Below are 7329 nucleotides of genomic sequence, written 5' to 3'. Positions count from 1 at the left end.
AAGAAATCACTGGTAGGACTTACATTGCTAAAGGAAGTAAGTAAAAGAGGTTAAAAAAAATCAGTCTGTTCATTGTATTATCAAGTCAGGTTGTAGAGGGAAATGGGCAGTTGATATTTCAAGTTGAAACTTCCCTTCAGGGCCGAGAAATAACCCAAACTCATTCCTGAAGCAGGGTTTCATACCAAAATGTTGATTAATTCCTTTCAGCTGTCTACCTGATGCACTCCTCCAGTAGTTTATCCTTTGTTCTCAATTCTAGCATCTAAAAGTGATGTTATTTTTAGGTATATTCTATGGGCCATTAACATCAGTAAAAGGAATACATTGAAGAAAATTTGAGGGAGATTATAACAAAGAGGATAGTTTAGATGGAGGATGGCCTAAATATAGAGATACTGAACAAAGCTGGTGTCCTGGGAAAATAAATTATCATGTCAGTATGGGATGCATCCTAAACTGCTGAAGGAAAGACTGAAAATAGAGGTATTCTCTAAGAATTTTCTAGTTCTCCTCGGACAAGATGGCAGTGATAGAGAAATGAGAATGTTAAACATTTTTTCAAAAATGTACACATTTAGAAGCACAGAGTCAAACACAAAAGTTTGCAGACTCTGTGATTGTAGTAAAAATATAAAAATGCTGGAGGAATGCAGCAGGTCTTGCAGCATCCAGAGGAGAAGAAGGGATCACACCCAAAGCATCAATTATATATCTTTATTGCCTCTGGATGCTGTGAAATCTGCTGAGTTCCTCCAGTATTTTTGTGTTTTTACATTTTGAAGTACAGCTGATTAGTTTTACTTTGATGTTGTGGAAACTATTGAAAAACATAATTGTGAACAAAATAAGATATATTTGTTCAAGTGTAGGTTCATTAAAGGAAATTGTTTTTAACCAAGTGTTTTTTGTTTTATGAAGACCAATGATGTTAATGACATCAGTCCTGCCCCAGGTTTTGACTTGAAATGCTATTTATTTTGCTCTATGGATATTACACAAGTTGTTGAGTTCCTTCAGCAGCTTGCATTTTCCTCTGGATTCCAACATCTGCACTCTCATAGCTCCATGTTTTTTTTTTTGCTTATGACTTTCAAAAGGTGTTTGATAAAGTGCCAACAAAAGTAGTTAATGAATTAATTCTCATTCCCTTTGGTTTCCAACCCCTCCCATTTCCCCATTGCATACTTTTGCTCTCCCTCCCTTCAGTTCCATCTGGAAAAGCTGGTGTACAACAAAAGAAAAGAATCAAATTACAAACAGTAAATGTGGAAGAGTATGCAAGGCAACAATGAAAGGCTCAAGTCTGAAATAATGGCTTCCTTTTTATTTCCAATGGATGCTGTGTAACTTGCTGAATTTCTGCAGCACTTTTGTATATTGCACTCAACCCCAGCATTTGTAGATTTTTATTGTTCAGCTCAAACTGGGATGTTGCAGTTGGCATAGTGGTTAATGCCACACCTTTACAGCACCAGCGATCAGGACTGGGGTTTGAATCCTCCGCTGTTTGTAAGAAGTTGGCACATTCTTTCCCTGTCTAATCCTTCCACCATTTCAAATTTATTGGGGATTGTAGGTTAATTGGGTGTAAATTGGGCAGCACAGAGCCAAAATGGCCTGTTACTGTGGTGTATGTCTAAATAAAGAACAGTTTTAACATTTTAGGATGGTGACATTGCACAAGGCTGAAAAACTCTGTGGTGAAATGTTAACAACCTGAAACATTGTGCTCCAAATTTTCAGCATTTTCTGTTTTTATTCCAGGTCAGCATCTACTTTCTTTTTTGCTTTTGTAACGTTAAGAATTTATTTGTTAAGTGCTCAAGTCATCCAAAGACTAGACCAAATGAGTAAACTGTTTATTGGTAGAGGCACACATTTCAAACATCCTGTGGGAACCATTTAAAAAAAACTTACTGGCATAAATCAAACAATGCCTATATAGAAACAGAACAGTCTCATTGCACCTTCATTCGGTGACCTCGGCATTGCTTCTGCGAAACAGTGGGCTAATTGCAAATTGTTTCTTTCAAAATGACCATATTAATGTGTCCATTCTCATTTGGCTTATCTAAACTATAAGAGAAACACAGAAGTAGCCGATGCTGGAATCTCAAGCAATGAATTCCCAGAACTCAGCAAATCAACTAGTATTTATGGGGTTTTTGACAGAAATTGTATGTTTTCTCTCAACCTCTCCCCCCCCCCCCACCCCACCATGTCTCCTTTCCTCAAGCTCTGTATCTCCTTTCCTTGTCTCCTTTCACAGAATCAAAATCCATCTTTCGTCCCAAGATCAATTCTCCCCTTTTCCATTTCCTGTCCCATGATCTTACCCACCTTTGGTCTGTTGGACTGCACTCCTCCTCCAGCCCATTCTTTCCCTTTCCCCAGCCGCCTTTCTCACTCATACTTTGAAGAAGGGCTCAGGCCCGAAATGACGGGAAGGGATCTTTTCCCCCTATGGACGCTGCGAGACCAGCTGAGTTCCTCCAGCATCTCTTGGACTTTTCACTCTTCCCCAACCTCAGTCGTTGCCCGAATATATCTCACCGCCTCACCAAGCAATGCCAAGCTTCCACTGGCAGCTGCTCACGAAAACCACCGCCAAAAAAAACCGTTAACCCCCTCCCCAATACATACATTTTCATCGGTGAGGGGGGGGGGGGGGGAAAGTTCTGTTCATTCCAACGGAGACATTAAATCATTCATTCAGCTGAGGAGGTTGGATGACGTAATATGGCGGCGCCGGCGTCGAGCGGGTCACGTGAGAGGCTTTGTGAACACATTGACAGGGTCACGAGCGGTGGCCGCGACTCGGTTTCGTCTCTGGTCACTTGGTGTGGGGCTCGGCCGCGCGTTCAGAGCGACTACCGCACAGGTGAGCGCGCGGCGCCGGAGCTACCGTCTTGGCGCTTTTTGTTTTACCACCGCGTCGGTGGGGGGAGGGGAGGTAGATGGGGGGTGGGGGGGGGCAGGTTCCGGTGATGATTGTTTTAAAGCTTTCAATGTCCAGTGAGTGGTCTGCGGGATTTGGTCGGACAGCTGGCCTAACTCATCGAGACGGCCCAGCCTCTGGAGATCGAGCCGGTCACTTCGCTCTCGGCGTGTCACACCGACAACTTGCATGGTGTGGGAGGCATCGGGCGCCCTCCCAGACCGGGTGTGGTGAGACGCGACTATTCTCGTGTACTTATTGCAACATAACTTCCCATTCCGAGTGAAGATACCCCCCTCCCCCCCATTGGATTTTTGAAGGAATCTCTTCTCGTCCCAGCAATGAACTTGATGACTCTCCTTTGCATTCAACGAGATCCTTCCTTGTGCTCTTCGCTTGATTACTGGCGCGTAGTTGTTGATCGTTTGGTTGCAGGTTTATAATTGTTGTCCCACTGGTAGATTTTTTTTGTGTAGGACGATAAGCCTACATTTGCAGCCTTCTGGTTATTGGCATTTGGTTCCAAAATGCATGTATCGCTGCCACTTATTTTGAACAACCTGAGATGCATCACATTTTTAACTTAGAAGCTGGAAACTTTTTGAATGCCTCTTTTTAAATTATTTACGTTCTTTATTAATCTACGTCTTTAAAAAAAAAACTGGGACGTGCAGAGTCCTGTTGAGGGGACTGGATGGATTCTGCCAAAGGGCATTCAAGTTAGAATTCAGGAGAAGGGTGGCAGTATCCTCAAATGTGATCTTGTTGAAAATGAGATAATTCAGTGCTTTAGTGGGCTTAATGGTGAATAAATCCACAAGGTCTGATGAATTGTATATCAGATTGCTATGGGAAACAAGGGAGATGATTGCTAGGATCCTGACAGGTCTTGAATCTTTTCTGGTCACATGAAATGCCAGATTGCTATGGGCAACTGAGGTGTTAGCTTTATTCAAGAAGAGCAGCAGAGGTGAAAGTGGTAAAACTATATATAGTCCTGTATTTAATGTCATTGGTAGCCAACTTATTTGGGAGAAATTTTAAGGAATAGGTTCATCAAAAATATTTCAAGTGATATCCAGATTTTTCAAAAATAACTAAATGTATTGCTTGAGGCATTGTGCTTGATGTAATCTATTTGGATGTCATTGAGGCCTTTGACAAGCGTCCGAATGGGAAAGAGGTCCAAAAGTTTGAGCCCATGAAATCAAAAACAAATTGGATGAAAATTTAACTTGATGAGAAAGGCTCTATGGAATCTGGAATACACTGCTTCAGAAGATGGTGGAGGTAGAGATACTTGCATTGAAGAAATTTCTAGACAAGCACTTGAATTGCCAAGGAATAGTCTATTGGATGAGTGTTTGTGAATGCATTAATGTTTATGAATTCCTGATTGATGGTGTGATCATCTAAAGGGCCTGTTTCTGTGTTCCATGAGTAAGAGAGGTGCTCAACAACCGAAAAAGGGCAAATGTAATTATTTGTAATACCATCGTCAAATAAGAGATGTAAAAACATAACTGGCAACTGCCAGCAAACTATTTTAACCCCCATTGCAGGGACAGTTTTAGAAACGATGGTGTGATTTAAAAAGATGCAGCATAGGTTTGTGAAAGACATTGTGTTTCACTGAATACATTTGGATGGTATGTAGTATGCTTGTGTGATGACATAAGGCTGATAAGCAAAATTAGGCCTGTGGATAACAACATTGTATAAGAAGTTAAAATTTCCAATTTTTCAGGTGCATAGCTTTGCCAGTATGTTTTAGGGTGTTCAAAAAGGTATAGGCTGGTGGAAATGGCAGACAAGTGGCAAATTAGTTCAAAAGTGTAATCTGATCTGCTTTGGAAGACTGAATAAAGAGATCCATTGTGGCGACCCACTTACCAGTAAGTGAACCGGCTCCCAAAATGGCAAATGTGCTGTTGAAAACACGGGAAATTAACCTGCATCCAACACAGGTTTTTAATCGGGTTGATAATGTCACTTCCTGTCCATGTGTCAGAAGCAATGACGTATATAAGCCCAGCAGTCTGGAGTTGTCAATGTTGCACTAGACTGCACAGCATGTACATCTACTTCCCAGCATATACATCAACTCGACAACGTGTACACCAATGTCCATAGTAGCTCAATATAGAATACTTCGCTACATTGGTGACCCCCGCCGGTCCAAATGATATTTGGACCGCAACATGGAAAATATTTCTTTAATGCATGCCATGGCTCTGAAACTGCCAACGTTTTGGACTTCTCAACCATGTGTATGGTTTGACCAAGCAGAAGCCCAATTCCAATTGGGGCAGATAACATCTGATTCCACACGGTACTACTATGTAGTAAGTGCCCTAGATCAAGTGTTAGCATGCAGAGTTTCCGATTTTTCTGCAGCAGGCTCTGGAGGAGGGCAAGTATATGACACTCAAGAGTCTGCTCATCCATACCTTTGGCCTCTCACAATGTGAGCAAGCAGCTTGTTTACTTGGGAGACCAGACCCCTTCTGTACTCAAGAATGAAATGCTGGCACATAAGCCCTGCCTCATGTTTGAGCAGGCTTTCTTGGAGCAGTTGCCAGAAGATATCCACATGTTGCTGGCTGATGAAGATTTCAGTGACCCACGGAGAGTCATGGCCCGTGCTAATATTTTATGGCAGGCTAAGCAAGAAAGCATGATATTTGTAGGATAGGTCACCAGGACCATGCAACTCCAACATTAGACTGACAGCAGGGCAGATCATGTCTGTTGTCAGACTGCCAGTTGGCCAGGAAACAATTGGACAAAGATGGGACTCGTTGGTGTTTCTACTATCAACGATGGGGCGCAGAAGCTTGGTGCTGTTGACCTTCCTGTGCGTTTCAGGGAAATGCTGGGGCCAACTCTCCCTAATGGCTTTTATATGTCTGGGATAGACATTCTGACTAGTGTTTCTTGGTGGATACAGGAGCTGAGATCTTTGGGGCATGACACATGTAACAGAAAGCCTGGACTACCATTGAAAGCCGCAAACTGCAGTACTATCCAGACATTTGGTACATGTAGAATCCCACTTCATTTCAACTATACTGAGTTCACATGGATGTTTACATTGGCCACGGTCGCACAACCGCTACTGGGAGCTGATTTTCTCGAAGTACATGGCCTGCTGGTTGATCTAGAGCAGAGGTGGGCAACTTTTTTTAAAAAAGAAACTCGCATTCCACCTTAAGTATTCCCTATGCCATTAATGCTCTACAATTAGTAAGGGATTGCTTAAGGTGTTATGTGGGTGGAAAGAAAAAGTTTGAAAACCAGTTTTAATCGTATTCAATTGACTCAATGTGTACACGGTTTTATAACCCCAAAAGAAATGGGCCATTGACAATTTTTCTTTAGCAGAATATTTCAGTATTAATTGGGTCTAGAGCAGTGGTTCTCAACCTTCCTATCCACATACCACCTTAAGCAATCCCTTACCAATTACAGAGCACTTATGACCCAGGGAATACTTAAGGCGGGATGTGAGTTTAAAAAAGGATGCCCACCCCTGATCTAGAGGGACAAAGGCTTGTTCATACTAACACTTTCCAGACCTTCACCCTAGGTGAGGCCAAGCTGGTAGCCCCACATTTAAACTGCATTAGTCTTTTGAAGAATGAATTTGGACAGTTGTTGGCAGAATTCCCCACAATAATTATGCTGCAATTCACCTCAACACTGCCGAAACATGGGGTGCAGCATCACCTACCAATCAAAGGGCCACTGCTGGATGCTGGAGCTCACAGGCTCCCTCCAGATAAACTTTGGCCAAAGAGGAGTTTGAAAGGATGGAGGACATGGGTATTGTACAACGGTCAGATAGCTCCTGGGCCTTCCTGCTCCTCATGGTACCCAAGGCCACAGGTGGATGGAGACCCTGCGGCAATTAATGCAGGTTGAATGAGGTTACTGCACAGGATCGCTATCTGGTACCACATTTATAGGACTTGGTGTCCAAGGTGGATCTGGTCCGGCAGTATCAACAGATCCTGGTCCACCTGGATGACATTCCAAAAATGGATATTATTATACCCTTTGGCCTCTTTGAATTCAGAAGGATACCTTTTGGGCTCAAGAATGCGGCAAAGACTTTCCAATGTTTAATGGACAGAGTGGGACATGATCTCTACCCTCGTGTACCCAGAGGACATACTTATCACTAGCCGCAGTCGTCGGGAACATCTGTCCCACCTGCACAAGCTTTTCACTCTTTTGAATGAGTTTGGGCTGACCTTCAACCTGGCCAAGTGTTAATTTGGGTTAGTGACCATCAACTTTCTGGACCATAGAATCGACAATCACTGAACAAAGCCACTACTGGCAAAAGTCGAGGTGATCTGGGCATTCGCTAAGCCGAGCACAGT

The 7329-nt window shown here is 42.8% G+C and overlaps 1 protein-coding gene across 1 annotated transcript in view; it reads left to right on the top strand.

The window, feature by feature from the left end:
• Positions 1-2764: 2764 nt before the first annotated feature.
• ubap2a (ubiquitin associated protein 2a) overlaps positions 2765-7329 on the top strand; it is a 157844-nt gene continuing 153279 nt past the window's right edge. Inside the window, exon 1 of the mRNA XM_069924156.1 lies at positions 2765-2884. The gene's annotated coding sequence lies outside the window, so the exon portion shown is untranslated. The remainder of the gene's footprint in view (positions 2885-7329) is intronic.

This window comes from Narcine bancroftii, chromosome 3 (genome assembly GCF_036971445.1).
Source record: "Narcine bancroftii isolate sNarBan1 chromosome 3, sNarBan1.hap1, whole genome shotgun sequence".
Taxonomy (NCBI): Eukaryota; Metazoa; Chordata; class Chondrichthyes; order Torpediniformes; family Narcinidae; genus Narcine; species Narcine bancroftii.
The sequence above is the reverse complement of the archived record's forward strand: the minus strand, read 5'-3'. Positions and strand labels throughout refer to the sequence as shown.